General features: G+C 34.1%; 1 pseudogene; it reads left to right on the forward strand.

Moving 5' to 3' along the window:
* Window positions 1-4,995: 4,995 nt before the first annotated feature.
* LOC114308796 (DNA replication licensing factor MCM2-like) lies at window positions 4,996-9,725 on the forward strand (annotated as a pseudogene).
* Window positions 9,726-10,341: the final 616 nt, after the last annotated feature.

Genomic DNA, 10,341 nt, shown 5'->3' on the forward strand with positions numbered 1-10,341 from the left:
TAATGGCATAGCTGAAAGAAAAAATCAAACTTTAATTGACTTGACGAATGCTATACTTATTGATTCAGGTGCTCCCTTAAATCTTTGGGGCAGGGCTATTTTGACAGCTTACCATGTGATAAATAGAATGCCACACAAAAAGACTAAAATTGTACCTTAGGAGTTGTGGAAGGGCATAAACCAAATTTAGGTTATTTGAGGGTTTAGGGTTATTTGGCTTTTGTGAGGCTTGCAGATCCTAAACAACCTAAATTGGGTGAACGAGCCACCACTTGTGCCTTTTTTGGGTATGTGTTGCATAGTACAGCTTACATATTTTTTTGATATGGAAAATAATATTATTTTTGAATCAGGTGATACCATTTTTCATGAAAATAAATTTCTTTTCGAATCTAGAAATAGTTGGGGTCGAATAATTTCTGAAAATATTTTATCCATGCCTAACTCTTCTACTCCATCTCAAGTTTTTCAAGAACAAGAAAATTCTCAAATCCAGTCAAGAAGGAGTAAACAAGCTAGAGTTGAAAAAGATTTTGGCCTTGACTATTATCTTTACAATTTGGAACTCTTACGGTGCAAGAAGCTTTATCATCACCTGATGTTATTTTCTGGAGAGAGGCTGTAAATGATGAGATAGATTCACTAGTTTCCAATAAAACATGGACGCTAGTGGATTTACCTCCAGGTTGTAAAACTATTGGGTGTAAATGAGTCCTTCGTAAAAAACTTAAACCGGATAGAACTATAAATAAATATAAAGCGAGGCTTGTCGCTAAAGGTTTTAAGCAACAAGTTGATCTTGATTTCTTTGATACTTTTTCTCCAGTTACTAGAGTTACATCCATTAGACTGTTGATAGCAGTGGCTGCAATTCATTATTTAAAAATTCATCAAATGAATGTGAAAACAGCATTTTTAAATGGATATCTAGATGAAGGGATTTACATGGACCAACCTGAGGGCTTTGTGGAGCCTGGCCAAGAAAGCAATGTGTGTAAGCTAACTAAATCCCTTTATGGTTTAAAATAAGCTCCTAAATAGTGTCATGAGAAATTTGATTCCTGCATGCTTGAGAATGGCTATAAGACTAATGAATGTGATAAGTGCATATATTATAAAACTTGTGAGAATGCACATGTGATTATTAGCCTATATGTGGATGATCTACTTATCTTTGGCTCTAAATTGCATATTATAAATGAGACTAAAAATATGCTTAATAGCCACTTTGATATGAAAGATCTTAGTAAAGCGAATTTTATTTTGGAAATTAAAATTACCAAAACTAAGGATGACATTTTTCTTGATCAATCACATTATGTTGAGAAAATTTTAAGGAAATATAACTTTCTAGACTGAAACATGTTGCTACTCCTTTTGATGCAAGCATACATTTATCTATTGTAACAAATGAAAAAGAAGTGATTAATCAAAAAGAGTATGCTAGCATGATTGGTAGTTTGAGATATGCTACTGACTGTACTAGACTCGACATTGCATATGCTGTTGGAGTACTTAGCAGGTTTACTAGCAAGCCAAGTCGAGATCATTGGCTAGCCATGGGAAGAATTATGAGATATTTATCTGGTACCAAAAATTATGGTTTGTTTTATAAAAAGTATCCTGCAGCACTTGAGGGATATAGTGATGCCGATTGGAACACTTTGTTAGGTGATTCTCTCTACCTTGGGTTTTATTTTTACCGTGGGTGGTGGTGCTATATGTTGGAAGTTTAAAAAACAGACTATAATTGATAATTCTACAATGGAAGCTGAGCTTATAGCGTTAGCTTCAGAATGTGAGGAAACGAATTGGTTGAGAGATTTGTTATATGAAATCTCTTTTTGGGAAAAACCAAGTCCTTTTGTATTAATTTGTTGTGATAGCACTGCTGCTATTGGTAGAGTGAACAATCATTTTGATAATGGTAAATCCAGACCAATTTGAAAGAAACACAGTAATGTGAGATCCTATTTGAGTAATGGCATCATAATTGTGAATTATGTAAAATCTTGTGATAATCTTGCGGATCTGTTAACCAAGGCCTTGGCAAGAGATAGGGTCTGGAATACATCGAGGGTGATGGGTTTGAAACCTATAAAATCATAAACCATGTATGAGGATACCCAACCTAGGGACCAGAGATCCTATAACTAGGTTCAATGGGAAGAACGAATCATATGGTGGTTGTAAAAAAATGCACTCTTTAATATTTTGTTATCCATCCCTATAATGTAAGTGCATTTGTCCTGTAATGTTGGAGGGTTGAGTTTTTATACTCTTAATGAAATTATGTAGCTCTTGTTGAGTGGGGTGTGTAAATTACAGGAACATCCTTGACAAATTTCACCTATGTGGGCATGAAAGTGGGGCCGCTTTCTATGAAAACAAGGCTTATTCTCAAATATGCTCATGAAAACTGGGATTAGCACAAGGCCGTAATGTGCTAGCTATTAAAAGCTCATGTCAACACCTGGATTATTATGTGTGAGCAGTAACACTTTATTTCCTCTAAGCAGTCATAGTTCAGGTCTGAGGCCGCTACTGACTCTGGAGTAGAGGTTATTGTTTCACTAATGAAGGTTCAATGCAGAGCACACCTTCATGATGCATACTAGTCTATCTTTGTTTGGTAATCTATCTTGTCCTTGTTGATACTAAAATGAGTGGGGATTGTTGGACCATTTTAATATGTTTTATTTATTTATTTATATATTTTGTTCATGAATCTTCTTTGTCTTGTTCATGAATCTCATCTTGTTTATGAATGGAGATTCATTCACTATAACAAAAGTAACCTATGGTGATGAAAACTAGTGAAGAAAATAAATTTCATCACTAAATAAGAATGATTCGTGAGGAATTTATAAATTTTGTCACATATAATAAAAAATTAAAAATAATAGGTGATGAAATTTATTTTCGCCAATAAATACTTCTTTTTAAGTGAGGAAAAATTAAGTTCCATCACTAAAAATTTTCCCGCTAATTTTTTTGGGTGACGCTAAAATTTTGAGACTTTTTGTGAGATAAAAATTTGTCACTAATTATAAAATTATTTGTGAGGAATATATTTTCGTCACCAATAACTTTTAATATTTTTGAGATCTTTTGGTGAGAAAATAATGTTGTCACTAATTTTGGTGGGAAAATTTTGATGTATTGAGCGGCAGTGAAAAAAAAAGGGTGTTAATTTTTTTTTACCCCTTTTATGTTTATCATCTCTCTCTCAAAATAGGGTTTTAATTTTTGTTTTGCCTATTTTCTATTTTGCCTCTTTTCTGTTAATCAACTCTCTCTCTCTCTCTCTCTCTCTCTCTCTCTCTCTATCAAACAAGGCGCACTTAATACCTCTTCATTGCTCTTTGCCCTTGCTACTCCACCTTCAACGCCTACGCCTTTCTTGTATAAACAGGGCTCCACTCTCTGTATCAAACCCAAGTACTTTTATCTCTATTTTTTTTCTTGTATTACATTGATTTAATTGAGTTACAATTAGGGCACTCAGACAGTCACAACCTCACCACCACCATCAACCAACACAGCCGAACAGTCCTTAAAAGGACACTAAAATTTCTAAGAAGCAAGAATGATCGATTCACACAGTGCATTTTCCCACCAATCAAACACTAATTTGGATATAATGAGACAACAGGACTCGGGCCTACAAAACCCCTTCACAATTCAATTCTGGACACTTCACCATCGATATATTCTCTTGAATTTTCACTGTGACATGTTTGGCAATGCAGTCAAAGTAAAACAAATGGGTACAACTAGTGTTGTTTTCAAACATTTCTGATTTTATGGGTTTTCAATATTCACAAATTTTTTAGCTTATAATCTGGTTTTATTGTTGATTTGGTAAATAAATTTGGAATTGTTTTCTTTATTGAGCGATTTAAAAGGTTTGATTTATCATTTGGGTTTTTAAGTTTATATGTATTTTTTGGGTTTTTGTTGGTAGTTAATTGTTAGCCATTAATGCTCTGCTCAGGGATTAGATTTATAAATAGGGATTCGATTCTAGTGATATATGCTTCATTTCCTCATATTGAACTAATATTTGGGAAAAAAAATTCTGGAATAAAAAAATTTGCTATTTTATTTGAACAGAAATTTCGTAAATATATTTGGGTTTACTTTATTTGAGTTAAAAAAGTGAAAGACATTGATCTTGTGAGTACAATGAAACCAAAATGAAAGAAAATGATGAAGAATTGAAGAAGAGAATCGAGAGAGAGAGAGAGAGAGAGAGAGAGAGTTGAATTTTGCTCTGGTTTCATTCTGTTCTTTGAAGAAGAAGACATATTTTATCCTATGTGAATGCTGGAACTTTCACTTTGACTGTCACTGCTGTAGTAAAAGTGTGGCCTTACTTATGTCTATAACTATCACAAGCAAGTTTGAATCTTTCTTGCTCTCTGGATATCTATATGTTTAGGTGGTTTACGATTGTTAGTTGTTGTTGTTGTTGTTAGATATCAATTATGAAGATTAACAACTTTGTTAGATATGTGCCTTGTTGATGTTATTATCTTTAGTGACTGTTATGTGATTTGGTGGAATTGTTTGTTAGTGTATTAGTTGGTATGTTGTGCTTTTTTTTTTTCTTTCTTGAATTTCTCTTGTAGATCTTTTATTGTGAATATATATATATATATATATGGTGACGAAAATTAGTGGAGAAAACAAATTTCATCACTAAATAAGAATAATCCATGAGGAATTATAAATTTTGTCACGTATAATAAAGAAATAAAAGTAATAGGTGACGAAATTTAGTTTGGTCAATAGATGTAGATTTTTTCATAGATTCAGATTTTTAATTATAATGTGTTCCATTTAAGAGTAGAACACATCCCATAGATCAGATTTTTAATTAATCTTCATTCTGCATTTTTCTTGTAATGCTTTTGTTACTCAAATTTGACTAAAAATGACTTCATTTGATATATAGAGTAATATTGATTGTTTCTCCAATTTCTTTGGATCTGTGATTTTTTTCTTCCTGATTTGGTTCTTTACTCAGTCTATTATTTTCAGGAGGTCATTGGAATTTACACGAACAACACAAAGAATGGATTTTCGGTATTTTCCACAGTAGTCGAGGCAAACTACGTCACGAAGAAGCAAGACCTATTTTGAGCTTACAAGCTTACAGAGGAGGACAAGGAAGAAATTGAGAAGTTGGCTAAGGATCCAAATATTGGAGAAAAGGTATCTTAGTGAATATCTTCTGAGACCATGTCATTGTTGTATTGTAATGATATCTATTTTGAGTAATTTTTTCTAAATTATTAGATCTATAAAACTTCAGATATAATTTTTCAGTAAATAGTTTTTGTAGTTATATCTCAGATTACCAAGTCAATTGCTCCATCAATCTATGGCCACGATGACATAAAAACTGTAATAGCTCTTGCAATGTGTGGAGGTTAAGAGAAAAATGTTGAAGGGAAACATCGGTTGCGAGGGGACATAAATGTGCTCCTGCTAGGTAACCCAGGGACAACAAAATTCTTAGTTTCTCAAGTAAGAGATACCCCAGTTTATATCTGAAGTGTCTTAATTCTTTAATGGTGTTCACTTCTTAGGCTTTCATTTGTTTGATATTTTCTTCTAAGGTATGTTGAAAAGATTGGCCATAGGGCTGTTTATACAACTGGGAAAGGAGCTTCTACTGTAGGGCAGACAATGGCAGTACACAAGGACCCAGTCACACGAGAGTGGACACTTGAAGGAGGGGCCCTTGTACTTGTCGATAAAGAGATATGCCTTGTTGATGAGTTTGACAAGATGAATGAACAGGATAGGTAAGTAAATGCATATGCTTGTGCCCATGTATTTAGTCTTCTAAAACATTTTTAGATGATTTTGGAAATGTTAACTTTTGATCAAGGTAAGTATCCATGAAGCAATGGAGCAGCAGAGTATTAGCATATCAAAGGCTGGGATTGTCACTTCTTTCCAAGCTCGATGCTCTATTATTGCTGCTGCAAATCCTGTTGGTGGAAGGTATGAAAAATACGCAAGATAATAAATTTAATTTGATGAGGCAAGAGTTATTATAAGGTTGGCAATATCCTTTGTGGCGTAGTATTTAGGCTTGTTTAATGAAGATCATGCTAGCAAATGCCAACTCATTGCATGGAGAGAGAGAGAGAGAGAGAGAGAGAGAGATTAGATGGCAGCTATATCTCTTCCCAATTTCATTCATGCCATTCATAAATAGATCCCACTTCTTTGTACTTTATGAAAGATTTGCTTGATTAGACATGGGATCCTGTTTGCCAACCTTGCAATGTTGCCCCTTACTGTATTTTCTACCTTCGGTTTTGTTGTCTTTTCTTTTTTCTTTTTTAAATGCTTACTTGTAGATCTAATGGAAATTCTTTTCTTTATTCTTTTTTCTCTTTTTTTTTTCCCCTCCAGATATGATTCCTCAAAGACTTTCTCACAGAATGTTGAATTGACAGATCCAATCATTTCACGTTTTGGTATCCTTTGGGTTGTTAAGGTTATTTTTCTCATCCAATAAATTTATTCTGCAACTCCATGAGACACGTCTAATAGGGAAGGAAATATTGTTTGTTCCAGGATGTGGTGGACCCAGTCAAGGATGAGATGCTTGAAAAGTTTGTAGTTAATAGTCATTTCAAGTCTCAACCCAAAGGTGTTAACATACATGAGAAGTCCATATGCAATTCACAAGACGAAATTGAAACATCTTCCATGCCAACTGATCCTAAGGTCCTTACTAAAGCTATCTTATCTAGTCTTGTTCCTTTGAAAATGCTTGAATTTAAATGTCTTGATTTATGTTAATCTCCTTAGATACTCCCTCAAGATTTGCTAAAGAAGTACTTAACTTTCGCCAAGTTAAATGTATTCTCAAGTTTGCATGATGCTGACTTTAACAAGCTTACACAAGTTTATGTTGAACTACAAAGAGAATTGTCGGTTAGATTTTCCTTCTTGTTCTTCCTAATGATTCAATCTATTGGTGATTTCATACATGTCATCTCATGATGTATGCCTTGATTTTTATGCATTTGTAGCATGGACAAGGAGTTCCCATTGCAGTGAGGGACATCGAATCAATGATTCAGATGTCTGAAGCACATGCAAGAATGCACCTCAGACAACATGTTACTCAAGTAGATGTGGACATGGCAATTCGTGCCGTGCTTGATTCATTCATTTCAACACAGAAATTTGGTGTTTAGAAAGCTTTGCAAAAGGTACTAGTAGATCTAGCACTTGAATATTTTTCCTCATAAACCATGTTGCGTCTCTTGTGCATATTTACCAAACTAATTCATTGTGAACAGTGTCATTTTCTAACATGTAACGCTTACTTGCTGCATTTATTTTGTTCTCTGATTTTGTATAATAGATTCTAAGAAACAATAATGTTCCCAATGTAAAACAATCCTTATGCAGGGGTCAATACTGTTACTAAGACTGTAAGCAATGGATGCTATTAAATCCATTACTACTATAAAGAAATAGTCATCGTGCAGGGGCCACATTAATCTTGTGTATTTTGCCAAAGCTTCGAGTTCCTCAGTGGTCACACTCCTGTTAAATCCCACTTTGAGGGTTTGTGTCTACTCACATGAAATTTGTGCCAAGAGATTCAAGTACAACCAAATTAGACACTCTACCTGGCTTCCAACATAAATTTAGAGGCAATTGTTATTTTAGGTTACTTGAAGAATTTGGATACTTTGTTCAACTACTAACTATTTGGTGGTAAAAGATTTCTTTTCCTGATTCTTCAGAGTTGTGATGGTTGAAATTAAATCTAAAGGTTATCAAAACCTTGGAAATTCTCCTATACTTAATTTTGGAGAGGATGCATTGACATAAATTTTGAATTATTTTTATTTTGATTATTTTAAATTTTTTTTTTTCCTTAGAGGGCTTGTGAAGGATGCACTGCACTTTGAAGAAATTATGTCTGGCTCTGTTTCAAATCTAATTCATATTCATGTGAAAGTGGAGGAGCTATAGAGCAAGGTACTATAAATTTGCATTCAACTCGTTTACTTTTTGGATAATTATACTTTTTCGATTAATGCAAGTTATTAAAGATAAAAAAAATTGTGCCAAGGGTGCATCACTCATTTATAGGAAAGATGAATGAGTCACTTGAGGAGCATTTAGAGATGACATCAAGCATCATGGAGTTTCTTAAGAAGCAAGGTTTCAAAGGACAATTTAGAGGAGGTGGTATCCCATGAACTTGTTGATTGCCGTTTTGGTAAGTTTCACTTGTTTTATGTTTTTATTTTTCTCATGTTGGTTAGTATATACTAGTTAAAGCACAGCAGTTTCACTAATTATTAACTAAGATATAACAAGTTTCAAAATGTATTTAATGAAATAGATTCATTAGGGTATCCGACTCTCCCGGTCTTTACCTGGGACAGTATGTGAATTGCGTTGCAAAAAAATCAATAATGTACACACTAAACACTAAGCGCCACAAAAAGCGACTTTAGACAACAAGAATATTTACTTTTCCTATACTTATAGGTAGAAATGTGAGACATAACAGACCATGAGCTGTGAGGAGAACACTGAGATAACAAGTCAGTTGTCTCAATAGACAATAATAGTACAACTCAATGCAATGAAATGTTGTCCTAATTATTTGTGGCACTAAGATGAATCCCATAACGCAACAAGTCCATTCTGTTTAGGACATAGTTTAAAGTAATACATATTATTCCATGTCTTTTCTCATTACCTAAACCAGCATCTATTAGGTTCTCTTATCCTTGGAAAACATAAGAACGTGCCACTAGTTGCAAAGTCATCTTTGCACTTTGGTCATAAAAAATATAAAATTTGACTATTAATCAATTACTCCACACATAGCATTGGAACTTCCCCACTTTCTTTAAATTTCAAAGTCATAAAAGCCATCTTTTATTTCAAAGGAGCATTCAAGGAATAAAAGTACACATTTCTACACTAACACCCACTCCAATCTCTTGGGGGAAAAAAACGGAGATTAAATCAGGTAAAGAAAAAGAGAGTGTCAATCAATTGTTTGGATAAAACCAGGACAACCAATACAGGCATAGCAACAATACACATCTTCTTATCTTCCTAGTAAAACAGAGTGTAAGCGAGGTAAGACACAGTAGTTTCACTAATTAGTAACTAAGATTTAACTAGTTTCAAAATGTATTTAATGAAAATAGATTCATTAGTTACTTCTTACTTGGCATGACCCTTGTTAAAATACACACTAACCAAAGTAGAGACAAAACTATGTGTTTACTTTTTTGTGTATTTTTGCTAGGCAGTGTTAGAGTTGCTCTAAGTTAGTGATGTGATTAGGGGAAATTTGGCTATAAACCCCCTTTACCTTCCTTTCATTGTTAAAAGGACTAAGAAAAAAATTATACTTTCTAAACCCCCTCATAATTATAAAGTCTTGCATAAAGAACAAATTTATTATTTAAATATTTTGTATGACTATTATACCCACTCTCTTCTCCACTCTCTTCTTTTCCACAGATGGTCTCTTCAAGAAGAGCGGCGAGCTCTGCAACTTGTGCGGCACCGAAGCCGCCGTCATCACCTTCTCCAACGCCGGCAACACCTTCGCCTTCGGCAACCCCTTCGTCGACTCCGTCCTCGACCGTTACCTCTCCATGACTTCATCATCCTCCAGAGCCTCCGCAAGCTTCTCTTTCCTCTTTTGACATAGGGTTTCAACTCAAATCTGTGCACCATGAACGATTCCGATCTCTAATCTCCCGAGATCGACCTACGTGAACCGTTGTAGAATCGGCGAATCCCTCATCAGCAACCGTTGATCAAACACAGTTCCTGCAAATCGCACTGATACATATATATATATATATATATATATATGTTTTGAGTCTTTAAGATTGGAGATTTGAATGATTTTTTAGTAGAAGAGAGACCTGTTACATCAAGTTTTCGACAAAGAATTCGAATTGTTAAAGAGTACAGAGACGAATCGCGCGACTGTTCAAAATTTTCATATTTGAACACAGTTCTTCAGATTTTTCATATATATATATATATGTGTGTGTGTGTGTGTTTGTGTGTGTGTGTGTATGTGTGTGTGTGTGTGTGTGTGTGTGTGTGTGAGAGAGAGAGAGAGAGAGAGAGAGATTTTTCATTTGGATAGTGTTGTTAAGTTCTTAAATTGATCTATTGATGAGTTTTTACTATGTTCTCTCAACTTTTTGTTGTAAAATTGTTTTTGATTTTGATAAATTTTTGTGTCGTAAGTGAGCAATATGGATTGTGTATATGTAATAGATAACAGAGAAGCCAAAAAGGCTATAC

Source organism: Camellia sinensis, chromosome 14 (genome assembly GCF_055761805.1).
Source record: "Camellia sinensis isolate YWXY chromosome 14, ASM5576180v1, whole genome shotgun sequence".
NCBI classification, from domain to species: domain Eukaryota; kingdom Viridiplantae; phylum Streptophyta; class Magnoliopsida; order Ericales; family Theaceae; genus Camellia; species Camellia sinensis.